The sequence below is a fragment of the Lampetra fluviatilis genome, chromosome 5, assembly GCF_964198595.1.
Source record: "Lampetra fluviatilis chromosome 5, kcLamFluv1.1, whole genome shotgun sequence".
In the NCBI taxonomy this organism is placed as follows: domain Eukaryota; kingdom Metazoa; phylum Chordata; class Hyperoartia; order Petromyzontiformes; family Petromyzontidae; genus Lampetra; species Lampetra fluviatilis.
In genome coordinates, this window is record NC_136279.1 from 14,077,935 (window position 1) to 14,094,874 (window position 16,940).

The 16,940-nt window shown below is 46.2% G+C and overlaps 1 protein-coding gene across 3 annotated transcripts in view; it reads right to left on the reverse strand.

Annotated features, from left to right (window-relative positions):
- Nucleotides 1–11,959, reverse strand: part of LOC144932610 (gamma-sarcoglycan-like) — a 31,997-nt gene extending 20,038 nt beyond the window's left edge. Inside the window, exons 1-3 of one of the 3 annotated variants that reach the window (XM_078856848.1) lie at nucleotides 11,417–11,959; nucleotides 6,412–6,540; nucleotides 466–507 (exon numbers count right to left, since the gene is read on the reverse strand). The gene's annotated coding sequence lies outside the window, so the exon portion shown is untranslated. The remainder of the gene's footprint in view (nucleotides 1–465; nucleotides 508–6,411; nucleotides 6,541–11,416) is intronic. The other 2 variants (XM_078856847.1, XM_078856849.1) reach the window with 2 other exon arrangements.
- Between the last annotated feature and the right edge of the window lie 4,981 nt (nucleotides 11,960–16,940).

The window sequence follows — 16,940 nt, forward strand, 5'->3', positions numbered from 1 at the left end:
ATAAGAAGACATATAGCAGCTTATGTTCAGCAAACTGTATTCTAACTGGAAGTAGAGCAAAGGGTAAATACGATATAATAGAAATGTGACGTACAGTCACAGAGTATGAAACATTGATAATTCGATAATTGTCATGTCGTGAAAATATATATCGTGTTATGAAAAATATATAACGGCAACTCTAGTGATCGGTAGTTTGTTTATGTATGCGATACTGTATGCATATATGTGTGTGCATGTTTAATGCGTGTGGAAATGCCACAGTGTAATAATGACAGATCCCCCAAGATGCAATGAAGGTCGGTATGGGACCAAACAGCCTAGAGGCATCGGCACGGCAGTGCTATACCTTACATACATAAGCTTCAAATCTAGAACCTTACATACACTTTGCCTGCATGTGTGTGTCTGCGCGTGTGTGTCTGTGTCTTTGTATGGGTGCAGTAACACACATCACTTTCCTACCTTGTGTCTAACGGTGCTCCGTGCTTCTCTGCTCACCAAGTGCTGTGGAGTGGACAAGTATTTTCAGGTTGCGGGGGGGGGGGTACAGGGCTCTAATGACAGGAGTTATTAATATCACGGCAGGAGGAGTGAGCAAGCGACAAGTGAACGCAGCCAATGCGAGCTGCGAGTGAGTGTAGGGGGCAGCGTCTCTCGACTAATCGTGAAATCGATTAAATCTCGGCAGCGCTCGCAATGATTCACCGAATGGTCGCAAAAAGTGCCGTGTCTAATTTAGGGGCATTTCATTAACAACACACGTTGTTTTGGGATTTGTAGAATAATTATATATGATTGCGTGGATTTGGCGTACATATTGAGAGCCAGGCTAAGGCCCCCTACGTTGATGAGGGTTTTGTATGACATGAGAAGAGAGTTGTGTACCATACAAAGACAAAGACCAACCCTATAGACTGTTGGAGCAAGTTCAGTCATCGATCGCCTATCAGGGCAGCCAGCGCACAAGAGACTGGTGTGGCCAGAAGGACACCCTAAATGCATTTCGTCTCTGCAGTTGCTGATATTTATACATGGCACCAGATACACATTTAAGGCCAAGTCGATGGAAGGGAGTCCAAGGCAGGGCTGACAGATTGTGTTGGTAAAGAGCAATTACACCTCTGGACAAAAAAGTCCAAAAGCACCCAATTTGCCAAAGTCGAGCTGAAAAAGAATCACACGTTTTTTTTTCAAGCTTATTTTTTTCTCAACATTTCACAGCAGCTTATACAACCCCCCATCCTCCAAATTGTGCACAAAACCTTGCCATTTGACAAGCCCAGGAACCAGGACAGGATCAGACACCGCTTTCCACTGATGTTAGCAGGAGCCAAAAATCACTCCGATCACCAGCTTCACAGTGCAATACACCCACCACTACATCAATGTTCCGAAGAACGCACACACACATACAGTGCATATACATAAAGATCCCCTGTATAGCATTACAGACTATTATTTGGGTCTTTTGGTAAAGTCACGGAGATAGGTTCAAAGAACATAACAAAAAATAACAAAAAACTACGACGTTTCGATCACAACACAAACGATCGTCAAGAATTAGCCTTGCAGACTATTGGAGGAAGTAGCAGTTACCAAGCACTTAAGGCTGGAAAGGCGCACAAATGAGTGACGTGATGGGCACCACGCCGGACCTCCTTTATCCCCTTGGTGCTGAAGCATACCCACCACATCACGTACTCATTTAAGGCCGAATCAACACAGGAGAAGCCAGGGTTGGTTCAGGTATTCATCACCGATGTTTGCTGTGGTCAGAAATCGAACTCACGTCTCCAGGTTCAAAATGTAATGTGATAAGCACAACACCACTGCTTCCTACACGTAAAAAGACAAACAATCCCCTGTATAATAGCCTACACAGGCTCCTAGATAATTGCCGTTAGCAAGCATTTATGAATGTCAACATGGCACACATATTAGTGGCATGACAGCACCTCATCTATCTCCCTTGAGTTAATGCTGACATACAACACCATGTCCTAATTTAAGGCTGAGTCGCCCTAGGAGAGGCCCAGGTAATGCATAGGAACACATTCCTGCGGAGGGAGCTGGTAGGAACGTTGGGTTGCTCGGTCAATGGCCAGGGTCAACGGCGGCGTGGTGTATTCCGCAAATATGGCCGACTGCGAGGGCGGGCACAAGCCGGCGTGAGTAGGTTAAACGTTGAGTGTTATAAGGGCACCACGGGGTGACCAGCCCCTCCCCACCCAGCCCCACCCAGCCCCACCCTCCCCACCCAGCCCCTACCCACCCTCTTCTCTCCACCCAGCCCCACCCCTCACATTTTTGGATGCACGACGGACGGACACAATAATCTCCTGTGGGCTGGTGTAACCAGGAGGTTCCTACCAGTATAAGGGTTCCATATCAGATGATACAAGGGTCATATATCCCAAGTCAACTTGAATATGCAACTAAAATAACAGTTTGAATGTGTATGTTCATCTCTAGATGTGATCCTGCATTAGTGGTGGAAAACACACATGCCACTTTGCAGAAAGCACACAGTTGTGTGTTTATAGATGTTCTAGTCCCTACCATATGAATGAAGTTTCCATCAATGCATCAGGCCTGCCAACATAGATGGGCACCTCTCAAAATCCACATGAGTATTGGGAGCGAACGGTGACTTTGACTAAGCATTTTAAACAGTGCATCCATTTGTTACACTGAAGCAGCAATTGGTGTTCAATATATACACACTAATGCTGCAATTCGTTCGTGTTAAAAACGTTTAAAAATGGGGCTTGGGTTATCGCCGCGGTTCAAGCTCGGGATGAGGTGGGGGGGATAGTAGAAGTGCTCGAGTTCGAGGTCTGACAATTGTGTCGATTCATTTCCTCATCTTCACGCAAGGTTCACGTGCGTTGCATATTCTTCAATACGCAAATGTTTAAATAGGCATATGTTGCAATTGGTTCACTAGTGGCTGCTAAATGAACTATAACTGATCCTTAAATGGAATCGCAACTCTGAATTATGACAACGCATTGAATCGCCACCTCTAATTACTAACACTTTTGTTTTTTAAATGAACATTAGAGCTGGAGCTTGTGTTTGTGGAAGGATTACGTTTTCAGATAAGGTTAGGGAAAGTGTTCATATCCAGGCTACAGCTAATGGGTACGTTGGAGATTGGGCTAATGCTAGTGCCAGGACAATGGTTAAAGATCTTCTCCTTACACATTGAGGCTGTGTCCCTGGCACATGACATGATTTTGAAGCTCTTTTAACATGGGAAGAAAAAAAGACTTGTAAATCAGAGCGAGGCACTTCATCATAGCGCTCTGGTGACAGCATCACATTGATATTGTATTAAAAAAATATGGGAGTGATGTAACGGTGACATCGTTAAAGTGTAATAATGGAACATCTGACTATGCCAATTAAGTATATATTTTTATGATTAATGAACCTTCAAACTCATTGTCCAACAGCCTGGGCCACACAGCTCAGGTTCATATTGGTCCTAGTATACGTGTTAAAGTCAAGCCTGGCTTTAAACTAGAGTTAAGGCTACAGTTCAGGACTGGGTTTGAGCAAAGGTGAAGGCTAGGGTTAAGAGCCTGGGTTAAGTATAGATTTTTCCTCGGGTTTGTGCGAGGGTTAAGGCGAGGGTTGGGGTCTGCACTTCAAAGTAACGCCATTGTAGCATTATCGCTCGTTTCCGACTCCTCGTAATTCAGCAACGGAGTGCAGTCGTTTAAGTGTTGTGCTCTCCACGGCTCCGTCTAAGTGTGTTTGAGTGACTAACGTTCACGCGATCAATGACTTCTTGCTTGTTACCACAGTCGGGGAAGAGACATTGGCCAGGTTCTTAAAGACTCCCATTCTCACCTCACAATACTTAAAGTATAAGTTTGAGTCCCTACTTAGGCTGTTGATCACATATATACATACAAATGAGTGGTAATTTGAATGAAGGCTTTTAGCATTCCACCTGGATGTGTAGTGGTTAGCGCACTGCACTATGAGCCTGGCGCCCCTAGTTCGATTCCCACTCACGGCCAACACCAGTGGCGATTATCAGAACCAATTCTGGGCCTCCCCTAGGTCGACTCAGACTTAAATGAGTACCTACTACGGTGTGTAACCATCGTGACGAGGAGACAAAGGCGGTCAGGCGTGGTGCTGGCAACCCACCCCCCTCCCCCGTGCCAGCCTCCATAGGTGCTAACAGCACTTGCCCTTACAGTCTGCTACAGCTACACGTGGAATCTTTATCTTTGAATGTGAAGTTAGATTAGTTTGCGGACACATTCACACTCGTAAGCTCCTCCAGCAGGCAAGGCTGCCTTGGCTGGGTCATGTAGCCCGCATACCCAGCCACCGCATGCTCAAGCAGCTTCTGTTTGGCCAAATAGAGGGGGCTAAACGGGCATGGCGCAGGCTGCAGAAGAGATGGACTGATGGGGTACAGGGGGATGTGGAGCTGAGCAGACTTGCTGAAGACTAGTACCAGAGGTATCAAGGTCGGCCTCTATGGAGGAGGCTCGTGAAGGAGGCTACTGGGCATTCGGAAGCAGTCGCCCTCCAACAAAAGCGGAGGGCAGAGCAGCAACGCTCACAAAAAAGAGAGGAGCACAGGGCGGCTAAAATAAAGCAGGGGGCACAGGTGGTGCATCTGTCAGTCAGTCAACTCATGGCACCTGGGTCTGTTCCGTGACCTCCTGTCAATGAGCCTTTGACACTTCACGTGGCCTCAGAGTGCACCTGGCCTGACACAAGTGCCATGGTGCCGTCATCACCACTTAGTGTGGAATGGCGGTTGTTGTTGTTGAATGTGTCTGCAAGTGTGTGCATTTGTCTCTCAGAGAATTGTGTGGGTGTCCATGTACACGTCTGCGAGCGTATGCCTGGCACCCGGGTCTGATCTGTGACCTCCTGTCAGCAAGCCATCAACACTTCAGCTGGCCTCAAGGTGCACCTAGCTTGGCACAAGCGCCGTGGTGACGTCACCACCACTTCATGGTGAACAGCGATTTAAGTTGTGTATGCAAGAGAGTGTGTGTTCTTGTGTCTTAAGTGTAGTGGGGGTCAGTGAGGTGTGGAGTTTCAGCATGGAGTTGGGATTTCAGCGCATTCTCATGTAAGGGCTGTGCCCATGTAATGTATCTATACATCTCTCTTCTGTCTTCTCATTACTTCTCTCTCTTCTGAAAACATCTCCAATCTCGCATATATATCTTATGAATACATCTGTAATCTCCAAGGCTATGTGTATGTATGTTGAACTTCTTTCCCACGGTACGTAGCAGACCATGCTAATCAGAGGTAAGAGGAAAGGACAACAAACGTCGCTGTTCCATGTATATGCTAGGTTTTACACTTAGTTGCTCTGTGTATTGCCAGGGCCTAGCTGCTTCATGCATCCAGGCTGCACATTGGCACAAGTGAGGATCATCCCTGGGCTAACCTCTAACAGATCAGCGACGTCTCACAGGGCCTTCTGTCTAGTCTGAATGCCATGTGGGAATCGGGAAGGAACAATCAGGCCAATCCCTTGCGATCGACATTTTCCATACGCACGGTGATACCACTACGTCAGCAAGGCCACGTAGCCCCTCTCTTTATCCCATAACGGTACACCGAGCTCCGTGTGACCCAACCCCTCCACAGGGTACCACTGAGATGTTAACTACCTCGCCTAGTATACAGGTCGTGGGATAGATCCAGACCCTGACGCCTGTATATTTGGAGTTAGCATGTTCTCCCCGTGGTCGCGTAGACTTTTTTCCGGTTCCTCCAGGTTTTCCCTCCAAATATAGAAATATGCATTTAGAGTATTTGGCTGCTATAAATTTCCACATGATAAGCCACTTCGTTGAGCTATCATTTGTGGCCAGGTCGCTTCTGAAAAAGAGCTATGTAGCTCAATGGGTTGCAATCTCAGGAACCCATTCGAAACCAGATTCAATCCCGAGGATGGAATTGCAATTCCAGGTTATGATTTGTGAAAATCGCCCAGCTCATGATGATGTCTGCAAGATTCACCAAAACCACCTTTTAAAGGATAAGGGTCTGCATTTATTGAGCTCTTTCAATGCAATGTATTGCATCGCAAAGCACTTTACAAGACAAATGCTTCACAAATGCCAAGGGAAAAAGAAAACGTGCAACAAATTTCAAACATCGGACAAGTAAACCACTACAAATCTGTGTGTACACAAATGGCACGCAATATCCATCAAAGTACAGAAACCGATAAAATCCAACGTGATAGTCAATTGTCAAAATATGGGATGAATGCCAGTCAAGTCCACCAACCATTCTCCCAATCACACCCACCACACCACTGTCCCAGCACGCTTCCTACAATCTCAACAGAACCACCACCACGTAGACCAGGCAGGCCCCAGGAAAACCCCCGCTGTGCCAGTGATGTACCTCAAGCAGGGTGCCGGAGAAACCACACACCGCACGATGTGTCCCCAGAGCCCCTGCGCAGTCGATAAAACTCTGGCTGGCCCAGAAAGGCCTCCCACAACGCCACGATGCAGCTCCAGCAGCTCAGCACTTGGGTTAAATGGAGACATGTAAGAATACATCGATTCATGGATTACAATCCATTCTTACACAGTCAGCAACAATATTTACCTTATGATCAGGTGAGACCCCGTTGAGCCTACACGTTTATTTTGCAAGGGTACGCTAAACTACAGTGTATAAACATCATGTGATAACATTTAGACTAAAGGCACAAACAAAACTATACAAAAGATGAAAAAAAATGCAACGATACAAATTAGATGGTCAAATCTTTCCCAATGTGGTTGTTGAATTGAATCATGGGGAGGGGGTTGTATCATTACATAGCCTCGATACAGGCTCACCACTGCATTAGTTTGCATGGAAGGGGTGCAGGTGGACTTGAACAATGTTATAATGAAACCAAGCGTCTCGTGCATCTGCTATTGGAGCCGACACTGAATATTCCTTTTCAGAGATGGAGGATTCAAGGAGCAAAACGGAATGCAGAAACCGGGACATCTATCGAGCCCAGGGGCAAATGAGGTCAGAAAGGACGACGATAATTGCTTCGATAATTGAATAATGAGGGGGGTCGAGGGTCAGGATGGATGGGTATGCAGGGGTAAAGAGCTCAATCGATCAATTAGTCAGCACTGGTCAATTAAATAGAGGTTGAGTAACGAGTTGAAGGGGTAGAACTCGCTCAGATGTCTTCTGCCCAGGAAACAGATGCTTGAGTGAGCAAAAACACACGCGCAAATATTTGGCATGAAAGAATAATACGAATGCCAAATATTTTCAAATGTGGATGAAAAAGGGCATTCAATAGTGCATTCACTGGTACAATGCAGAAGCTCACTGTTACACAAGCAGAAGTTGTCAACAGGGACCCGACCAAACATCCCCAAATGGAAGACTCTTCAGCAGAAAGTCTCGACAATCATCAATACTTTATCGGGCAAAATAAAATGAATAAATAATAACCACCTTAACCAGCTTGTCCCTTCAAATATGAGGTCCTCTTTAATGCTAATTAATGCAGTATGACCATAATGCACATGCATAATGTACGTTGACTCAGTAATCACCCCCCCCCCCCCACTTTGCGCAAGAGCGCAGAAGCGTGGTCACCACATCTACGCCTCTATATAAGGAACGAAACAGGTGGACTTCTCCACAAATCTGGCTTTCGCCTGATGACAACATTTACAATCCGTACTCGGATTGTAAATGTTGTGGCTTGGCTCTCCAACACACCGGTGTGCTGTACTAGTGACGAATTGGCCACTTTCTGTTTACGTGACAAAGCTATCTCGTTGGCTGTGTCGGGTGGTGTCGGGTGGTGGCGGGTGTTAACGACACATTTATATATTTACGCGATCCAACCCAAAAAAACCTCTATTATGAATGATATTGGTCGCGAAAGCCGACGTGTTCAACTTGAGTGTGACCAGTTGCATAAAGATGACCTCAACCAAATCGCTCTCAATGTACCCCATTTCATAATGCTGCCGAAAGCCAAGAGGATCTAAGCTTGGTTAGTACAATACTTAAATGTGAATCTGGGAATACCAGGTGTTTTATAGGCTTAGGTTACAAGATGTCCAGATGGCAGTACAACAAATAAGTGCTTTACGTGTTAATGCCTCACTGGTATGCGTGGGATTTCTCCAGGTGCAGAGTCCTGGCTTCCTCCCACAAGCCAAACACTCATAAAATGGAATTGGCTAAATAGCACAATGAAGGACCCTCCCAAGAAAAAACGATCTTGAGACTTAGTGAGGCTTTAACTGGGTAAATAAGGAGGCATAGTTATTGTTCATGCAGGTAATCGTGATTACCAGACGAGCACCCAACGAGATGAGACGAGTCTTTTCAGAGACAGAAGGCTGTGTTCATTTGCTTAGGGCGACTTAAGCGAAAGCGTTTCGCTTCACAACTTTAAGCAGCAGCAGAAGGGTAAACTAATGCACATTTTGTCTCCGCGTGTTTGTGCAACCGGCCAAGAACTCCAGTTGTGCCAAAGAAAAGCTGAAAAACTAAATAAGTAAAGCCAAATAGGTTTGCAGATTGTACTCATGTCCAGGTAGTACGTAACCACGTACCGGCATGATACAACCACACGTTCACATGTTTAGTCATGCCACCATTATACATTCGCAACCACGATTGCATTTACTGTAAAAACATTGAACAAACATACGCACTTTGCGATAACAACGATCACAACACGCATGGCACATTGGTTCAATGCAGACACACAGGCATGCAAACAAACTGATAACTACACACACGTTTACTCTACTGACACAATCACGGGCATTCAAAAGCAGTAGCCACAACCACGAAACAATTAACACGACAAAACACCGATAACCAAGATCACACATTGTGGTAATTACAGTCATAACCACCACACACAATCACAGCCATTATCACACACATGACCACAATCACCAAGGTGTGCACATTAAATATCACACAGCCACAAATTAAACCCATGGCAACACATCAAGATACCGTACCTACAATAACCAGCATCACACCAACCACAACCGACACAATCAAAATTACCACCACACACAATCATCAATCACAAAAAATCACCAGCTTACAATCATCACAGCCATCAAACACGGTCACAAATACCGTAACGTACTATCCAACACACGCATGAACCCAAAACCGCCACCACCACTATCGTTAAAACAATCATATCCACATATAATCCAGACGAAAAAAGTAAACACCAACACAACAGTGGCATACCTATCAACCCATACGGTGTATCTGCATTCTTGTACAGGGAAATTGAGCTTTCAGGTCCATACGGCGTACAGTCGTTTCGATACGGGCAATCAATTGTTTGTGTCTATTTGTTTGTGTTTCTCCCTTATGATGGGACTTTGTAGAATGAACGTTGAGATGTATAAGGGACACGGGGTGACCAATAAGGTCTGAATTGGTCTGTAATAAGGTAGGGGCACTGATAAGTGGTTTACAGGCTTGCAGTAGCCAATATCACATGCAATCCACACGCAATCACAAAATCAACACCACACCCATCACAGATGATCATACGCAAGTCACCATCACACCACACAAGTGAATCAGCACATCAGCGGCCAGAGCCAGCAATGTAAACGTGACCACCCGCACTGCCATGACCAAAACCATTAAAATGTTTGAATCGAAGGCAACAATCAACCAAATCACAATGATTAGCGGCATCACAAACAAGCGCAAACTGGCACGCGAACGTAGCCCATCACAACCGCACGCGATAAAACGCCGTCTCCACACTCAATAACACCACGAACCACGGGCACAATCACAACCACCATTACACACTCACAACCAGCATGAACAAAATCACAGCCACTGTGATCACAAACACGTTGCACTCACATTGTCGGAAATTACGTACGCGCACAATCACCCCCTTACACGCAACACGGTTACCACAACCACCATCACAAAATCAACACCGCACACACACACATTCATCATTATCATCACAATCACCACCAACAAAGCCACAACCACTATCAAGACATCAGCCCCGCACACACACACACATTCATCATTATCACAATCACCACCAACAAAGTCACAACCACCATCACAAAATCAACACCGCACACACACACACATTCATCATTATCATCACAATCACCACCAACAAAACCACAACCACTATCAAGACATCAGCCCCGCACACACACATTCATCCTTATCACAATCACCACCAACAAAGCCACAATCACTATCAAGACATCACCACCACAATCATCACCACCACCACAATCACCACCAACAAAGTCACAACCACTATGAAGACATCAACACCACACAATCACAGCCACCGTCACAGAATCAACACCACAATCACAGCCACCGTCACAGAATCAACACCACACAATCACAACACCAGCACAGAATCAACACCACACAATCACAACACCATCACAGAATCAACACCACAATTACAACACCATCACAGAATCAACAGCACAATCACAACACCATCACAGAATCAACACCACAACCACAACACCAGCACAGAATAAACACCACAACCACAACACCAGCACAGAATCAACTACACAACACAATCACAAAATCAACACTACACAATCAGTCGCCATCACAAGATCGACACCACACACATTCACAACATCACCACCACACATACATTCACAACCACCATCGCAGAATCACCACACCTACATTCACAACCACCATTACAAAATAAACACCCACAATCACCAGCACACAATCACAACCACCATCGCAGAATTACCACCCCACCCACATTAGCAACCACAAAATCAACACCACACGCATTCACAACCACGATCACAAAATCAACACCACAATCACAACCACCATCACAAAATCAACACATCAAACACAACCACCATCACAGAATCAACACCCACAATCACATTACAAAATCAACACCACAATCACATTACAAAATCAACACCACAATCACAACCACCATCACAAAATCAACACCACAAACACAACCACCATCACAAAATCAATACCCACAATCACATTACAAAATAAACACCACAATCACAACCAACATCACAAATCAACACCCACAATTACATTACAAAATCAACACCCACAATCACAACCACCGTCACAAAACCAACATCCATGAACACCACATCACAAAACCAACATCCACAATCACCACATCACAAAATCAACATCCACAATCACCACATCACAAAACCAACACCAACGATCACCGCATCAAAAAATCAACACCCCGCAATCACGACCACCGTCGCAAAACAACAAACTACCATCACTCATGTTCAGAATTCCCGAATTTGCCAGCACATCCCACAAAAAGCCACGACCACAGTCCACGCGCACGGACATTCACAGGCCCCACACCCACCGCGTGGCAGCCCCCGGGGTCTTGACGGTCACACGAGATCGCCTTTAACCCTCGATGTCAACATCTCCCCGCGTCTCTTCCTCCTCCCTCCAGGTCCCCTCGATCTCTCTCCCCTCTCTCTCTTCAGACACCCACCACCACCACCGCCTGTCACTGAAGCCCTCTTCTCTTCTTACTGTGCGTGCCAATTTACCTCGATTTCACGCTTTGGCTCCGTTCTTCTGTTCCTCCTATCCCTCCATCTACCTTCCCCTCCCACGATATTGCTCCCCTCCTCCCTCCCTCCCTCCCACGTATCTCTCTCACTCTCTCCCCTGCACGTCTCTCTATCCCCTTATTCCCGTCTCAATGTCCCCTCTCTTGTCGCTCTGACTCTCTCGCCTGCTCCCCTCCTCTCCCGGGTCATGCCCCCAGAGGCCCTCCTCGTTCCCCCCCCCTCCACACCTCGCTCGCTATCTCCCTGCCTCACCTCGCCTGCCTCTAACCCACTCTCTCTCTCCTCTATATACCCCACACACTCTCTCACGGTCTCCTATCCACTGCCCGTGTCTCCCCCCCCCCCTCGATATAACGCCCCGTGTCTCCCCCTAGCTCCCCCGTGTCTCCACCGCCTCTGTATCTCCCCGTGTCTCCACCCCTCTGCCTACCCCCTCTATCTCCCCTCCACCCCTCTATCTCCCCGTGTGTCCACCCCTCTGCCTCTCCCCTCTGTCACCACCCGCCCGGTGTCTCCACCCCGGGCTCTCGCTCTCTCTCTCTCTGCGTTGACGCCGTCACTCGAGCCAACAGCGGCGGCGAAGCTCTCGCAGCCTCCCCCCCCCTGTCCCCACCTGCCCCCACCGGCACCACCGCCAACACCACGACCACGACAGCCGTGGGGACAGCCAACAACCACGACCACGACAGCCGTGGGGACAGCCACCAACACCACGACGACCACGACAGCCGCCCGTGTCGCTTCGTCCGCGGCTCGTTCCACTGCTGCTGCTGCTGCCCCCCCGCTCCCCCCGCTCGCCCCTCCCCCCGTGGCCGCCAGCACCGCGAGCGCCCATTGGACGCCGAGAGGCGCCCCAGCCACGCCCAGCCATTGGTGGTCCCGGCGGCCGACGCCAATGCCGCGCTCCCATTGGATGAAATAAAGAGAATAAGTTTAGACAATGCATTTAACTTTTTGTTGTTGTTGTTGTTACAATTGATGTTGCTGTCGTTTGGGGTGGGTGTTTTATTAGTTGAACGTGTAACGGTGGCTTAACGTTGGGCGTTATCGCTGCCACGTGCACGTGATGATTGACATGCTCGATTTGTATTCGCATGACAAGGACATGTTGTATAATGTTGGTGATGTCACATGGCCCCACACACACGTGGTAATGCCGTGCGTATTTCAGAAGGGGCATTTACCACAGGCAAATTTCATCAAAAATTCTGGAAGAAATACAAATACACAAGCACGTGAATGTATCGGAGCTCGTTTGCGCATATCCGAAGTGTGTCCTCGTGCCAAACGCGTGCGTGTAACGTCAGTGTGCTTATATCCGAATTGTAGCTTATATTCGAAGCGTGATGATTTCGAAGCGTGATATCTGAAAGTGTCAATCGTGCGGATATGAAGGTACGATGAGAAACGACAGCAACGAAATATCTTTTACTGAAACTGACGATTACGATTATCAAGGACCTCGTCGTATAGAGGAATAGAAAACTACAAACAGCATCTGAATCTGTATTTATCTTGGATCAATCCGATGAGCTCTGAAGCTTTTTTCCCACAGGGTCAGAGAGTTACAACAATACAAAAACACAATAGGAGTGCAAAGTATAGTAAAGGAAGGGCCTTTGCTATTGATGCCCCCAGGGTCTGGAATGCTATTGCCAATAAACTGCAACTTGAATCACTACCTATGAAATCTTCACTCAAAACTGCTCTAGAGGAGTTGTACACCCCTAGCTGCCACTGCAATTTAGTGGCCTAAAATACAATGTTTCGCTCCGGATGATCGCTGCAAAGTATTATCTGTGTTTAGATTTAGTGTGCTGATCTTAAAGGTGCATTGAAAAATGTTGATACTCCGTCTGATGCTCCTGCTGTTGTGGAGTGACTCATGCAGCCAGCTATGGCTGCAGAGTTTGGTAGTACATGTTGTTTATGTCGTTTATTGTGAAAATTCGGTCACAGTTCCTATGACCACTGTTTCATTGCTTTTATGGCTTTATTTTGGTGATTTTCGAAAAGTTTTTTGGTTTGGCCATGTTTGTTTGTTGTAGTACAGAGTTAGACTGATGGCCTTAATCTAAGTTGCATTGTGGTTGTTGTTGTTTGACTTGCATCCGACTGGGATTTTTGCACACAATGTTGGTGTACGGTGCTTTTTCTGCAATATTTTGCTGTCTTTTCTTGAATTTTCTGTTTGCACTCAGTCACATATTCACTTTAAGATGTTTTTTGTTCATGTTTTTTTTTTGTTGCGGTTGCACCCGATTCAAGAGCCGAATGGCTCACAGGGCTATACCTAATAAATGAACTTGAACTTAATCGTAAAAAAAAAATACCTAAAATAGATAAAGTAGAGAAGTCAAATTGGAAAAGTACAACAATTCCCAACCTTGGGCAATTCAGCAAAACAACAGCAAAAACAGTCCCAGACCACACCAACACAACTCACGGCCCCTCAATGAAATTGCACGTTCAAGATAGAATTGCAGCACACTGACTCTCTCCTGAAGCCCTCTCGTCTTGGCCAGCAGACCTCCTCGTTGGTTGGCATCTATCTCGTGAACACATTGCCGCTATTCACAATAATGGGCTAGAATGGGAACAGCGTCTCCCTGTATCCCTCTCCCCGGTAGAGTTGGAAATGTACACCTGTGACCGAAGGGGATATTCGTTCAAAAGCGGGTTTATGACCTGCCTGGCCAGGTTGTTTAGTGCAGAGGTAAGAAGATACAATTAGCCGAAAGCACTATACACAAAGCAGACTGTACACTTTACCACGGAATTTATATGTATATGTCATATACTTTGATTGTTTTTAAGGTTGCTTGTGGCACAGACTTAACGTAATTATTTTGTGTAGTTACTTTCCCCCCCCCCACCCCCGCATATACGGGTTGAGCTTCATGCCACTCATTGGCACTTGCGTCGAAGCACAGAGACGCTGCTTCTCCGCGTCCTCCTGCATCCAGATTAGACGCGTTGTATCATTATTCACAATTGTCACATTTTATTCCATTTTCTGCCTAAAATGTGTTGTGCGAGGTCATGAATCAATTTCAAACATCAACGTGGTCACCCACTCAACAGTCCATTATTATTAGTCACGGGAAATGAACGATTATCACATTTAACCCTGCGCCATGCTATGTCACACGATTTGTGTTCCTGGGTAGTAAGTGTTATTTTCGAATTGCTTATGCCTCAACAGTATGGAAAATGGCTATTATTCCCCACAAACTTTGCTTTTGTGACCAAGCCTTTATGTGAAGGAAATACACAAATCCACACGCTTTCTCATTGAAAATAGGTACATTTCAAAATAGCACTGTCCTGGTCACAAAAGCAAAGTTTGTGGGGAAAAATAGACATGTTCTGTACTTTTGAGGCATAAACAATTCGGAAATAACACTACCCAGGAACAAAGAAAAACATGTTTTTGTTTTAAATAGCGGACAGGAGACTCCGTACCTGTTCTGCAAGCAGGCATGTCTGTCGGTCGGGGGAGATTCTTGGTTTGTAAAGTAAAATCCAAATTGAGTGATTTGCCGATAATTCTTCTAATTTACCAAATTTGGACAAGTTTGAATATTCAAGGCCCACTGTGAAGCAGAAGGCGCATAGTATTTTGTGGTTAATACAGGACACACTGCAGTATTAACCAGGGAGGCCTGCTGTAAGTGAACTGCCAACATCTGTGACAAGAAGCGAACGCGCTGTCGCTGGATGATATTCTGCCTTTGATAATATTTGCCATATTTTTTAATAGTCTGCTGTAAGTGAACTGCGAACATCTGTGACAAGAAGCGAACGCGCTCTCGCTGGGTGATATTCTGCCTATGATTATATTTGCCATATTTTTTAACTAAGGAGACTTGGAGTCCTATCTCTGATCATAATTTCCTACACTTATACGTAAAAAAACCGCACCTGGCTCTCCGTACCAATTACAGAAATACGTAGCAGTGTGCACAAATCTACGTGAAATTCATCACATGTAAGCTCACACCGGCTACACTTGCCAGTGATAAGGAACCTATTGCTGTCAGAAACGTGGAGTTTGAAGTAGGATTATCAAACGAAAAAAGCTGTTCCCTGTGTTGCGAGTTCTGACGAGATTCAATGCTGTTCTTTGGGTGCTGAGCATGCAAAGTAATGCAAATGTCACACGCGTTTTTACTCAGGGTTTGAAACGTCACCAACTCTGAGGAATTCGATTATTTATCGCGATTCTTTCATTGGGGGTCGTCATTATAGAAAAAAATGTAGTTTACATTGTGATGAGTGCAGCGGCCTCTAAGAGTAGCAGCCTCTAGTGGTTGCCGGATCTCACGAGAATTCGAACAAACGCTACAGGAAAACCTTGCCCAACCCGGCTTATCGAACGCATTGTTTCGGCTATACATTGTTCACCTACCGAGGTATTGTTTTCCGGAATACGGGGGTGATGTTTTTGGCTGTACGGTGGTTTTGACGCTGCTACTAAATTCTCATCTCCGCGTCAAAAACGAGTGCCCTGAGACTTGCCCCATCAGTTGTGGCGCTGCAGGGATGAGTGGTGGCCGCCGGCTTGCTGGGGAGATGGAGTCTGCCCCAGTAGCCAGCGATCAGAAATACCATCAACAAAAGTGATTGGCAGCACTACAACTATCACATACCTGTCAGCCCATACGGGTTGCCCCTTATTCTTGTACAGGGAAATTGAGTTTTCAGGTCCACCCGGCGTACAGCCGTTTTAATACGGGCAAAAAATAATATTTTGTCTATCTGTTTGTGATTCTCCCTTGTGATGGATGGGATTTTGTAGGATGAACGTTGGGGTTTATAAGGGCACGGGGTGACCAATATGGTCTGAATTGGTCTGTAATAAGGGAAGCACTGATACGGGGTTGACAGGTATGCTGTCATCATCTTTAAGGGAAAGAAAAGTGCTCCGACCCCCAGAAACAGGTCTGCAGGTTTGCAGAGCATTTCTATGAGGTCTTGGAGGAGGAGAATTCCCTCAGCCGAGACAACCCTGCTGGAGCAGCCGTGCCTCAAATATTGGCAGAAGTAGCCGCCCCTTGTGAGTGGTTGTCTGAGGTGCCATCTGCGGAGGAAGTAGTATTAGGGGCAACTGGAGTGTCAGACCAGAAAAAGCGCCGGGCAGATATCATCTCCCAAGTTAAATGCTGAGGGTGGCGACCGTGTGCAGACTGCCCTATATGACATCATCACAACTGGTTGGACCACAGGATGGGTTCTGCAGGATTTGATAGATCCCCTGGTGGTCCCACTCTTTAAGACCGCACAGATTGTAACAACTACAAGGGC